We start from the raw sequence: 14219 nt of genomic DNA on the forward strand, positions 1-14219 counted from the left end.
ACACATCACTTCTGTCCTGCCAACCAGCCAAGTACATGAATCATATTTTTTTTACATTGATCAAAAAGTGTTTCAACATGTATGGTCAAGTGATCATCACTGTTATCGAAAAACAGGCCGGGCAGGAAAATTGGAAGCGTGAAGATCGCCCAGTGAAAAGAAGGAGCATTCCCTCGGCCAGGTGGATGAGGACTTCTGCCGCTGTCAGCCTTTTTTCTGAGAGGAGAAACTACTCAGCTCATCAGGTCACACCAAAACTAATAGTCAGTGTAAGATGGAAAGCAATTAAATGTCTTTTATTGAAAAATGACAACCTCAAGCAACATTTCAGGATCAGAAACAGAAAAAAAAAGGAGTAGTGTTTCACACGTACAAGGAATTTGCTTTGGTGGTAAGGTGCTAGACATAGACACACATACAGTTGACATAAATACATCTGGAAATATATAGTTAAAAAGCAAAAACAAGTTGTATAGGAATGTCATGAGAATACAATAACAATATAAAATTGAATAAAATAGTATTGACATGTGCTGAGATATTCGTATTATTTGCAAGGGGGAAGTGTCAGTGGAGGACCGGGGCCTTGTTAATGAGGCTAGCTGCAGAGGGAAAGAAGGTATTTCTGTCGCGAGAGGTTTTAGTCTTGATGGACTTCATTACCACAGAGGGCAGGGTGATGGGTCTGAAGTCATTTAGTCCTGTGGTCCTTGGTTTCTTGGAGACAGGGATGATGGTGGATGCTTTAAAGCAGGCAGGTACATTGCATGTCTCCAGTGAGGTGTTAAAAATGTCTGCGAACACCGGAGACAGCCGATCAGCACAGCGCTTCAGGGCGGATGGGGAGACATAGTCCGGCTCAGCTGCTTTACAGGGTTCCTGCCACTGAAACAGTCTATTGACTTCCTTCTCTGACACGGAGAAGGTAGTGGGTGGAGTGAAGTGCAGCTGAGGGCGAGCATGTGAGCAGAAACAGGATGCGATTGGTCTATGTACACTCTGTGACATCCAGCCTCTTCTGCTGCTGCTGTACAGTTCTGGCCAAATTCTGTAAAGAATAAATAAATAATAGGAAGAAGAAAACAGTAAAGTTAGCGTTGAATAGGGGTGGGTAGGGGGGTAGAAGATGCTACACAATATAAGTCTCACATCAGCTGCTCAGAGGATTCTGCTGCTCGTAGGCTGAGAGGTTGGCAGGTCTGTTAGGATCCTCTTACGGTTGCCGTTCGGACTGTAGACAATGCGTGTTGTTGGCACCAAACAACATCAATCCTTTTACTTTCCTCATCTGTACCTGGATCAGGAGATAACGTGGCTTCAGCCGGAGGTACGGATGCTTCAGCAGCTACGCAACAGAGCTCCTCTCTCTGGGGTTTCCTACCAAGCACCTGGGATAAAAACAGAGAATAAAAATGACCATTAAGACTGGCTGTATACTGGCAGCGTGATGCATGCTTTGAGAGCAGACAATGTTATGGTTTATTTCACCTAGATGCATCCCACGAGTGTCCCAGTTTGATCTCAAGAGGTATGTCAACTACAGTCCTGGCATGTTACCTATTATTTTCTTGATGAAAAACACACAATCTGAAAGATTGGACAGCAGTCCTTTGAAGGAGATGACAGAGAAAGTGCACCGGCGATTTCTCCATTTTTCCTTCTCAGGAAAAAAAATGACACACGGTGTGTAAGCTAAAGGAGTCCAAGCTTTGAGTCTTATAAAGGCAACCGTGTTTTAAAGCCATGTGGAACTGCTACACATCTACATGTAGCTGCAATGTATGGGAATTGAAATAATAAATGATGTAGATAAAGTATTACAAGTGTCAGTTCTTGTTTAAACCCTGTGACAATGTGCTATTTTTCCTGAAGGTTATGAAAGTTTGAGAATGTGACGACCTATGCTTAGACATGACGATTTGAAGTGGGGGGGGGGAGCAAAATTTCGGCATAATGAAGCAGAAATGCATACAGTAAAGGAAAAAGAGAGAGGAGATAATGTAAAAAGAACAAACGCATGTTTAAGGAAAAGGAAAAACAAAATATATAAATTTCTGCTTTTATTTTTGTCAGGATCGTCCCTCCATACCGGCAGGCTGTAGCTGCCACCGGAACTGCCAGTTCTGCCTGTCACTGCCACAAATTGAGCTCGGCCCTGCTGAAGATTGGACAGCAGTCCTTTGAACGAGATGACAGAGAAAGTACACCGGCGATTTGTCCTCAGGAAAAATTACAGTCAACGTAAATGAAAGAAATGTCCTGTAAAGTTGGAATTTCAAAAGTTGGTATTTCAAATGTTACTTAAAATAAAACAGGTTATCTACGCTTTTGATAATTAACAACTATGTACAAGAAAAAGAGATTTTCAGCTGTTGGTGCTTATATACCCAAAGGTCTAAAGCTGTTAAAAATAATAATTGAGAATATTGATAAGAAAATATCTTGAGCTATATTAGGTACATTTTAGGTGCTACTATTAAAAGAAAATGACGGTTTGAATTGAGGGAAAAAACATTGTCCCCTCCGAGGCGGAGTTGAACCAGCGAGTCCCACGAGTATCAGCTTCAGCTCTACAACGGAGCTGGCGTGCCCAGCGACTCCAGCTCGGTTCTAACGTTGGCTTGTCGGACTGAATTTGAAACCGAAAAGCCAAGGTTTCTGTGACTGGCGTTGAGCCGGGGTCGAACCACCGACCCAAGGCTTTCAGTACTGCTTAATAAAGCTCTCCGCGCTAGCGTCAAGCTATCGAAGGGGAACCCGTCCGAACTTGGCGAATCGGGCTTTTAACATGGCTGAAACCCGAACTCACGCCTCGGCTGTTTTCTGGCATTTGTGGGTATATTACTGGCTTCTGGAAATGTTACTCCCATTACATAGTAGGTCAGCTCACCACTAAGCTTTAGCCTATAAATAACATCACATTTACAAAAGTACGGGAATAAAACTGGCCCATTTCTATTTTCCAGTGAATTTAGCTAACAGTGCGTCCTATGAAACACAATAATTAGCCGTGAACTTCCCGCCTTTTCTCAAAGTTTCACATAAGATCATTTTGCGAGCCTTTATCATCATGGTGTGAGTGAGAAAACTCATCTATAAGTAATAAGTTATTCCTTACAGGTTAGACCCCCTACAGACGGGTAGTTGTGCTGGGTCCATGCCGAAATAAACCGGCCTAAAGCAAAGCTGCATAACCACCTAACTCCTGTTTAATTTAAGCCCTACGTGTAGCTTCATCCCATCGTCAAAACAACATTTACTCTCAGATTATAACAAAGTTACCTGAAGCCTGTTTGACTAACCGAGTTTAGATGGAAAACACATGAATGCGTTTAAAACGGTGTGAATGTGGGAGTTAAAGCCGGTCAGGCAGCAACTCACCATGTTTTCTCGGACCGGAAGCCAAAGCTGCTGCGTGTCTTCGTCTCCTTTTTGAACGGGAGCTGCAGCCCACAGACAGCTTCTTCTTCTTCTGTGTTATTTTTTGCCAGTTGGCAAATAACGTTATGATGTGCATTACCGCCACCGACTGGTATGGAGTGTGGTTCTTCATGGTTTTAAATCTTATTTACTATTACAACAATCAAATTCTATTTATTCATTTAGTGCTTTTGAAAAATCTAATTATAATTTGAATATGCTTGCTACCTAAACTTCTTTGCAAAGTATCTCTCAAAATAAAATTTTCTTTAATACCTACAAATTCTCTCCTTAAAATTGTTCTTTCTTGTTCATATTTCTGACACTTCAATATTACATGTTCTATTGTTTCCTCCTCTCCACAATGATCACATTTTCCTGTATTATGTTTCTTTATCTTGAACAATGTAGAATTAAGTCCTGTATGTCCTATTCTTAATCTTGTAATTAATCTTTCCTCTTTTCTGCTCCTTCTTCCTGTTCTTACTTCTCCTACTATCTTGTTGATTCTGTAAAACCATCTTCCTTTCTTTTCTTCATCCCACCTTTTTTGCCACTCTTTCCTGATTCTCTGTTTAATTATATTTCTTGCCTCTGACCTACTAATATTTATTATAAAGCTAATGTTCTTTTGTGTTGCCTTCTTTGCCATCCTGTCCGCCTTCCCATTCCCTCCAACTCCTACATGTGCTGGTACCCATAAAAACACTAATATTAATCCCATTCTTTGTATTCTAAATAAAGTATGTTTTATTTCCAACAAAATGTCTGGTCTACCCTCTGAATGATTATGTTTTAAACTTAATAATGCTGAACTTGAGTCTGAACAAATGATTGTTTTTAATGGTTTTATATCCTCCACCCACTGCACTGCTAACAATTTTGCTAATAATTCTCCTGAATATACTGACAATCCATCTGTAATTCTTTTTCCTACTTTTATTTTAAATTCTGGTATTACAAATGCTACTCCTATTTTTTCATCTGTTTTTGATGCGTCTGTGTAAATCTGGACATAATGATAGTAATTGTTTATATATTCTTGTATTATACTTGAATCTAAACTACATTTCGTATCCTTTTTCTTTTCCATCAATGCCCACAGACAGCTGCAGTAAAGGGGCCTTCAAGTAGCCACCATCGTTGGTGTTCTTCGTTTTCTTCTTCTGTCCATCGGCGGCTGGCAGACTAGTTTAAGGGTGCAATACTGCCATCAAGTGAGCTTGGACTGCAGGACAGAAGTTTATTCAGCCAAATAAAGTCTTTTAAAAAACATTTCATTCTCAGATAAAAAGGAAAACATGCTTTACTGTTTCAAACCGATTGATTGCATTTGTTCTTCTTCTGATGGTTTCAGGGCAACGACAATTTTAAGGTGCATACTGCCACCTCCTATATCAGAGTATGTAGCATGAACTATGTTCAATGGAATTGCTTTATTTCACAAAAAAAAAAAAAAAAAAAAGTCCTATAATATATCCCTATATTTTTCAGATATGGTATAACAGCGTTATGTGTTTCATTTACCCCCTCTCCTGCTGTTCCCAACAGTCCTTCAAGGTTCCAGTTCCTTCCTGCCTGACTTATCTTTTGATTTAGTTTCATCCTCTCATCCTTATATATAGAGTGAAAATGAATGATGAGAGTACAGTTCCCTGTGGTGCTCCTGTGCTGCTGACTACCTGGTTAGACACATACTCCTTCATTGTCACAAACTGTGGTCTGTTTGTCAGGTAGTCTACAGGAGGCCTCCACCTGAGTCTTCTGTAGTTTCTAATGTTGCCAATGTTCCTGCAGGGCCTAAGACAGGCTCAAACATGCCTTTTAAAGGATAGGTTGTTTGCATTAGAGGAAATAATTACACCGTTGAGTGTAAAATGTGTGTACTGTGCCTTTAAAATGAAGGTAACAAACACTCAGGAATAAAGTTAAAGATAACTGTTGCTTTAACATATTGGATGCAAATCACCACTTCCTCCCTAATGGTCAACTCAGAATGATCTGTATAAACGAGCAGAGGATGTTGAGCACAACCAGGCCTCATTCAAAGCAGCTAGCTGAATTCTGGAGATAAGGAAGCTGCACCAGAAACTGGCTTCCTAGGAATCATACAAACTGTCACGCAGACACTTTATGCAGTCAGTAACCAACCTGGAAACTTCTCTGGCTCCCTAAGAGGACCCTGAGATATTTTAACAAAATATTGACACCCAATGAGGTTTTCTTTCTTCAGCTACAAACAGTCTGGAGTCACAGCAAGTTGTTTTAAGTAGATGGAAGTTGACTAATTCTTCACAGGTAAGAGGAGGAAGAACTTTTTTAGTACAAGTTGGAATTAGATTTCTTTAATGGCACCCTAAAACTAAATCATCAAATTTTAGCTGTTTAAATTAAGAGGCTTATTAAGTGATTGATATATTGTAAATGTTTTCATTTTCCAATGATAATAAAACATGCATAATTTAAGTAAATGTGCCTACATGTTTCAGCCTGTCTTCATCCAATTTAATTTGATGTTTTACAGAAGCTGGATTGTATTGCTCATTCTAAGCAGGAAATTTGCAGCAAGTACATCTGGTAAAGCTTCCTTTCACTACCTGTCTATTGCACAAGGTAGCAGTAGAGCATAGAGTTAAAGTTTATTCGGTTAGGCAAAAATTTTGTATTTAGACTATTTTCTCAAAATGTTCACGTCAAACAAATCAATTTTTGTCATGCGATAATGAATAAAATCAGGCTATAGTTTGAGAGCAGAATAAAACTGTTTGATTAGTTGTTTATGTTCAAAATAAAACATGATGCTAAACCTAAAAATAAGTGAGTTCAAATGAATAACCCAAAAGTCAGTATCAACAGATTCACAAATAAACTTCCCTGCCTGGCAAAGCTAATATCTCATCTCTGAACTTACTAAATAGTTTTCTCTCTCTCCCAACTAAATAGTTTTCCTCTTAGAAGTTGGACAACCAGTACGATTCATGAACAAGTATGTTCAGTGACTATTATTAGTAGTTTATAAATACGGATAAATTTGTATTTTTAGTTTCAAACACTGAAGTAATATCGTCTCTCTTGAACGTTCTTCAAAAGTGTCAATATTTCTTTTACTATGGCAGTCACTTACTTGCCTATGCAAGGAAGCCATATTGGATTTTGAGATTGTAACTGACAAGAAACTTCTAACTTTCCCACTTCAAATCCTGATTAAGGAAATCTCTTTGTTAACTTTCCTGGAACTTGGAAATCTAAGCTTCTGAGTAAAAGGAACGTTTAATTAGTTGCATCAATTAAGCAATTATACAGAACCAAAAGGATACAAATGTTTTTGTTCTGCTCTTTGTTATATCCCCATCACATAATAAACAATTGTAAATCAGCTGGAAATTTGTATGGCACTTTGAAAATTGTGTGTGTAATGAGGTAGTAATTTTTAAATATTTGAAAATGAGTGGTTTAGTGAAGCATTTTTATGTTTTAGAGTGGCCCAGTCAAAGTTGAGACCTAAATTCAATTGGGAATCTGTCAGTCATTTTCTACCGCTTATTCCATAGTGGGTCACGGGGGAGCTGGTGCCTATCTCCAGCAGTCTATGGGCGAGAGGCGGGGTACACCCTGGACAGGTCGCCAGTCCATCGCAGGGCAACACACATACAACCATACACACACTCATTCATACCCCTAAGGGCAATTTATAGTGACCGGTTAACCTAACAGGTATGTCTTTGGACTGTGGGAGGAAGCCGGAGTACCCGGTGAGAACCCACGCATGCACAGGGAGAACATGCAAACTCCATGCAGAAAGACCCCCGGCCAGGAATCGAACCCAGGACCTTCTTGCTGCAAGGCAACAGTGCTACCAACTGTGCCACCGTGCAGCCCCCAATTGGGAATCTAAAATGAGGTAAAATGTCCAAGGGGTCTGAATACTTTTAAATTACATTGTAATTGTCTTCATTAAAGCCATACCCCTAAACTAAACCTTCTTTGAAAAAGTTTCACATCCTCATTTCAGAGGATCTTCCTGACCTCCTGCTGTTCATGATATCAGCTGAGAAACATCTTCACAGGACCTCTGTGCAAGCTTGAACAACAGAAAACATAAACAGAGACTGTGCTGCCTCTTATGGCTAACAGCAACGCAGTGGGCGCAACTCCTGAAATCCTCAACATCACCGGCAACTTCACAGGCAACAGCACCACATCTAGCGCTGTGCATGTGGCCAGTGTGATCAGCTGGTTGACATTCTGCATCGGGCTACCCGTCCTCGGTCTGGCTCTTTACGCCCTCAAGAATCTGTCTAAAGGTTTGACATGATTTGTTTTAATATTTTGCACAAGATTACACTGCATAGCAACTTTATGCAACTTTTATGAGATGATTGAGTACAAGCTCTATAAGTAGAAGTAAATAGTGACAGCAACCCTTATTTTTTCCTCCAGGTAAAGATGTATATATATAGAAATATCAGATTCTTCGCTGCTGTCTGTGTTGTTGCCATATTAGCAGCAGTCAGTTTAGGTGCAAGGGCTCCGACGTCATAAAAGAGCGCAACAAAATTGCAAAGTAGTAGTCTGGAAATGCTTTTTTACTGAAATTTATGACCATGTATCTCAACAACTGTTCATTTCAGTGGCATGAATTTACTTTTTGAAATATTGTATCAATGTTTCCTTTCCATAAATGTAAATGGATTTATCATGAAAATTCGTTGTCACAGAAACTTTAAGTCTTCTCTCAACACATTTCAGTGTTGGAGCAGACAGAGATTGAATCTCTGTATATATCACATTTTCTTGACATCATCCGGACTCCTCGGTCCTCTCTGATGCTCTTTCCTCTACAGTTCAGCACACGGGGTTTCTACAGGATTTACTGTAGGTCCTGGGACTGAGATGACCATTGGAGAAGGTTGAGTTTGTGTCTGTTAAAGCATTTCTGTGGTGATTTCAGTAATGTTTTAAATCACTATCCTACTGAAAAACCCCAGTTTCGACCTATTTTCACTTTACTCATATGGTTCATGGCTGCACAGTGGCATAGTTGTTAACTTCACAGCACAAGGGTCCTGGGTGTGAATCCTGACTGGGTTCTGTTTGCATGGACACACACACACACACACACACAAACACACACACACACAAACACACACACACACACACACACACACACACACACACACACACAAACATTCTTCAAATAATACAACAGTGTTGGTTGGTGCTGTGACAATTTAGGTTAGTGTAGCTATATTTTAAACATTTCAAAAGAAGGTTTTAAAAGGTCAACAAGGTTAATTAACATTACCCAACTCTAACAAAAATGGCATCAATGATCTATGCTCTGTTTGTGCTACAAAAGTTTGCAGAATCATAATTTTTTTAGACATTATAGCATAGAGGTCATCCAAAGGTTGTAGCTTTTCCTGGTGGTCATAAACAAAAGGCACCTCACAATTTTGGATTTTTTGTATAGAATAACGTTTAAAATATTGAAACATATGGTGGCACAAACTAATTTGTTGCTGCACAAACACGTTACAAATCATTTTACCGTTTGTGTGACAAGGTAGTGTGGAGGAGCCTGGTTGACCTTTAGAGACCTACCCTCAAACCTTAAATAACGTCTTTAAAATGAAAGCAGAGTAAACTAAACTTTTACTGCACAAGCCATCACAAACATGCTCATAGTTTAATTCCTTCAAATCTGATCATTATAAAGGTGCTGATGACAGGATTGCTTTTACAAAGTAAACTTCACCAGGGAGAGTCATTTCTTCAGACTAATGTAAGGACCGAAAACCCACATTCCCATTTTGCATTCACCAACTACAGCTGAAACCAAATGTTTACAATACAAATACTTAGAAAAAAAGTATTTTTTCTCACTGTCTGACATTAAATCAGACTAAATGTTTCCTGTTTTAAGTCAGTTAGGATTACCAAAATTATTTCTATTTGCTAAATGTCAGAATAGTGCTCTGTTTTGTTTATACATTTCTTTCTTGCGTTCTTGAAAATAAGTTTAAGTCCTTTTAAACAATATGAAAAAGATGATGATGTCACAGCTTTGTAAGCTTCTGACAGGTTAATTCACAACATTTGGGCTAAATGGAGGCACATCTGTGGATGTGGAGACAGAGATCCATCGAGATATCAGGAGGAGAACTGTGGACCTCCACAAGTCTTGTTCATTCTTCAGTATAATTTCCAGAAATATGAAGGAGCGAGATTCCTTTAGCCAGACAATTGCAAATTAAACCCAATTTCTGTCAGAGGCCAAATAGGACACAACACCTCCTACAAAAAACCAAGAGTCTTACAATCTGTTGTTCAGTCAGATATATTCTGGGTGCATTTTGTTCATTTGGGAAATGCAGTCAGGAGGCCCAGTGGCCTAATGGACAAGGCATCAACTTTCAGAGCAAGGCATTGTGGGTTTAAGTCCCACCTGGGTTATTACTCTGGCTTTTAGAGCAAATGGAGAGATAGCTCCAAAAGGGAAGAAAACGTCTTGTGATGTTCCACCTACTAAACTGAATTAAAATCACCCTTAAAGACAGAGGAGCTCTATCATTCAGAGGTACTTAATAAATGAAACCTGAGATGATCAACCTAGCTTTGTCTCGTAAGGATCCATTGGGTTTGTGCATGTTTTATTTGTGCCCCATAACATAACATAACATAACATAACATAACATAACATAACATAACATAACATAACATAACATAACATAACATAACATAACATAACATAACATAACATAACATAACATAACATAACATAACATAACATAACATAACATAACATAACATAACATAACATAACATAACATAACATAACATAACATATTGTAACATGACTGTAACATGAGAATTTACACCATCTTTTGCCACAGATGGCTGTAAACAGATGATGATTTAGTGATTTAAACTTGTTTTAAACAGTTGGCAGGTGATCTTTCGACTTTTTCAAATTGATATGGATGAATTGTAAAGATAAATTTCAACCAATTACAAAATGCTCAGCATTCTCCCTCCACCAAACCCCATCCGAAAGTCCCTCAGAAAAGGAAAAAGTATGGCCTTCTTACGTAGGCCTATTTTTGGGATAAACCTCTGTTCTTGTAATCTGTTTTTATCCTGGTAACTGCAGTAAAAGTGCACTGGAAACAGATAACTATCCTGGTTCCTAGAGAACATAACGTTAGTGGAAGCCTATTGTGCTGAATATTAATCCATACAGCTATTCTCTCAACATGTTAAATAAAATTAGCATATACACACCATAAAGCTTCTAACCTAGATATCAATATATTAATTTCCATCTCTGAAAACCCTGGCATTGAGCCAAATGTTGCAGAGCAGTGATGAAATTACATATGGAAACTAAAGCTATTATTTCATTGCCGTACTAGCGTACCAATTGGAAACCAATACAACAGCAAGACCTTAAGATACTCCATAAATGCCAAAATAAATTCAGTTTCATAAAGGCCTGTCTCTAAAGACTGTGTCAGAAAAAGATTTTTAAAGTGACGTAGCCTCAAAATCAGTAGGAAGGCTGATGGTGATTAATGTTAGAACGTATCCTTTTGGAAATTATTTTACATTTCAATTAAGTGATGCTTTTGATCACAATACTGTGCAAATGTCCTAAGCCATTTCAGATTTTTTTTTAAATTTCTTTCAAGGAGCCAACTTTTATTGTTTCAGAAATTTTTATACTTTCTGAAGGTGTGTAAAAAAGTTTCTAATTCAAAGAGTTTTCTTTATTTTCATGAGTATGAATATTGTAGCTTCACACTGAAGGCATCAAAACTATGAATTAACACATGTGGAATTATATACTGAACAAAAAAGTGTGAAACAACTGAAAATATGTCTTATATTCTAGGTTCTTCAAAGTAGCCACCTTTTACTCTGATTACTGCTCCGCACACTCTTGGCATTCTGTTGATGAGCTTCAAGAGGTAGTCACCTGAAATGGTTTTCACTTCACAGGTGTGCCCTGTCAGGTTTAATAAATGGGATTTCAAGCCTTATAAATGGAGTTGGGACCATCAGTTGTGTTGTGCAGGAGGTGGATACAGTATACAGCTGATAGTCTTACTGAATAGACTGTTAGAATTTGTATTATGGCAAGAAAAAAACAGCTAAGTAAAGAAAAACAAGTGGCCATCATTACTTTAAGAAATGAAGGTCAGTCAGTCCAAACAATTGGAAAAACTTTGAAAGTGTCCCCAAGTGCAGTCGCAAAAACCATCAAGCGCTACAAAGAAACTGGCTCACATAAGGACTGCCCCAGGAAAGGAAGACCAAGAGTCACCTCTGCTGCGGACGATAAGTTCATCCGAGTCACCAGCCTCAGAAATCGCAGGTTAACATCAGCTCAGATTAGAGAACAGGTCAATGCCACTGGTTCCCACCGTGAAGCATGGAGGAGGTGTGATGGTGTGGGTGTGCTTTGCTGGTGACACTGTTGGGGATTTATTCAAAATTGAAGGCATGGCTACCACAGCATCTTGCAGCGGCATGCTATTCCATCCGGTATGCATTTAGTTGGACCATCATTTATTTTTCAACAGGACAATGACCCCAAACACACCTCCAGGCTGTGTAAGGGCTATTTGACCAAGAAGAAGAGTGATGGGGTGCTGCGCCAGATGACCTGGCCTCCACAGTCACTGGACCTGAACCCAATTGAGATGGTTTGGGGCGAGCTGGACCGCAGAGCGAAGGAAAAAGGGCCAACAAGTTCTAAGCATCTCTGGGAACTCCTTCAAGATTGTTGGAAAACCATTTCAGGTGACTACCTCTTGAAGCTCATGAACAGAAGGCCAAGAGTGTGCAGAGCAGTAATCAAAGCAAAAGGTGGCTACTTTGAAGAACCTAGAATATAAGACATATTTTCAGTTGTTTCACACTTTTTTGTTCAGTATATAATTCCACATGTGTTAATTCATAGTTTTGATGCCTTCAGTGTGAAGCTACAATATTCATAGTCATGAAAATAAAGAAAACTCTTTGAATGAGAAGGTGTGTCCAAACTTTTGATCTGTACTGTAGGTAGGTAAATTGCATTCTTAGACACTTTGTTACCACTTGTTCCCATTTCCATGTCAAACCTGGCATGCAGTAGATGTTTGACTGAAGGATGAGTCAGGTCTTTGCTGGAATTTCTTTGACTTTTAGATTCTAAGCTGCAGTAGATGTAATGGACGAGGACACACTCTCTTTTATCCTGCACCTGTCCCCTATTCTCACTTCTTTCAGTCAAACACTGCAAGATTTTGTCATGGTCAGGTACAGAACCAGAACAATAAATAACTGAAAAGAAATGAAAGTATCAAAGAAAACATGGATGTACAGTGAGTTTGTTACCAACTAACCTCTGGAGTTTGTAATTTATCTAATCAAAGCTTTGCACAGCTGCAGTACACAGACCAGTCCTCAAGATGGAGCTAAAACTTCTTTAAAAGCAGAACCACTCAAGTTCAGTCTATTTAGTAAGAGGAACTTTAACAGTAAAACAGCTCGGTGGGCTGATTTTGTTAGTAAAAAAGCTATTTATGATCTGATAATAATGCTACATGTTGACGTGCAGTTGTGCATGTCAATCTCTGCCATTCAAGACGCACATGATGTCTCCTCCCACAGAAGTACACACTGCTGAGAGGAGAGCAAAGTCTGGAAGCTCAGAAAGAGAACCTTGCAGGTGAGAGAGACCAGATTTATCTGTCTGGATCAGATGTATTTGTATTCAACATGGTTTCTTTTTTTCTTTTATCATGTGCCCTGTCTTGGCATTTCAGACATACAATAGAGAAGTTGGGTACCTACATGTGCCAGGGCACTTTTGCTCTACAAGAAAGATATCTGAAGGCAGAATCCTAAGTGCGTGATTGACTGTATTAAATAATGACTGGATCCAGCATCAAAGTAGGAAGGCCACATTGATGTAATAGTAACCTGTGTTTGTATGATCTTTAGACATCTGGATTGTGTTTCGATGCGTCTGTGTGTGTCTGTGAGTGTGTGTGTGGGTGTGTGAACGTACGTGTAGAAATAATAGTGTTTGTATTTTGAGTAGGTGTATGTGAGCAGGTTTGTCACCTGGAGATGCACAGCAGTTTGAGTGGGGAAAACAGCAGAAGGCCTGCAACACACAGCACCTAAGAGCAGCAAAGGACAGGTGGATTTAGTTCTGGAAGGCCCCAGGGCAGCCATACCTCCCACACAGAGGAAGGTTGTCAGTGAAGCACAGTAGCAGTGGCCCCCGGGCCACAGATGCACAGGGTGATATGTAGCTCCCCCTATCCAGTCACATTGCCATCTTCAGACGCGCAGGCCAAGCTCTGAGACCCAGTCCCCCAGGCAGAACAGGGCCAGCACCAAACCCTGGCAGCAATACCCTGCCTGCACCAAGCAGGGAGATCCCCCAGAGCCACCAAAACCCCACATAGGCACCAGACAACCACGGCAGCTGGGACTTAGAAGGACCAATGTAGAGAGGGCACCTGGTGAGCTAGCCCCTGGGAGGTCAAGACAAAGGGATGTCCACCACAGCCCAGAGTAGCCTATGTGGCCCACAGCACATCCCCAGGGAACCATTGGCTACTAAATGGGAGACCACCAATGCAGGACGTGGCCAGAGCACCCACACAAACAGCACTACACCAAGGGAGGCAGCCCCTTTTACATATGACTGTATGTGGGCAAGAAGGAATGCTTTAGATACTTTAGAAAGTTGTCAAAAACACAACCTTGAGGCTCGATCTGTAGAGTAAGGGTTGTGAATG

The 14219-nt window shown here is 39.8% G+C and overlaps 1 long non-coding RNA gene across 1 annotated transcript; it reads right to left on the reverse strand.

Annotated features, from left to right (window-relative positions):
• Positions 1 to 321: 321 nt before the first annotated feature.
• LOC124859352 lies at positions 322 to 3516 on the reverse strand. The gene is made up of 3 exons (XR_007036071.1): positions 3382 to 3516; positions 1150 to 1388; positions 322 to 1048 (listed from the first exon to the last, which is right to left on the reverse strand). It is a non-coding gene; the product is annotated as an uncharacterized LOC124859352 (long non-coding RNA).
• Between the last annotated feature and the right edge of the window lie 10703 nt (positions 3517 to 14219).

This window comes from Girardinichthys multiradiatus, chromosome 22, assembly GCF_021462225.1.
Source record: "Girardinichthys multiradiatus isolate DD_20200921_A chromosome 22, DD_fGirMul_XY1, whole genome shotgun sequence".
Classification (NCBI taxonomy): Eukaryota; Metazoa; Chordata; class Actinopteri; order Cyprinodontiformes; family Goodeidae; genus Girardinichthys; species Girardinichthys multiradiatus.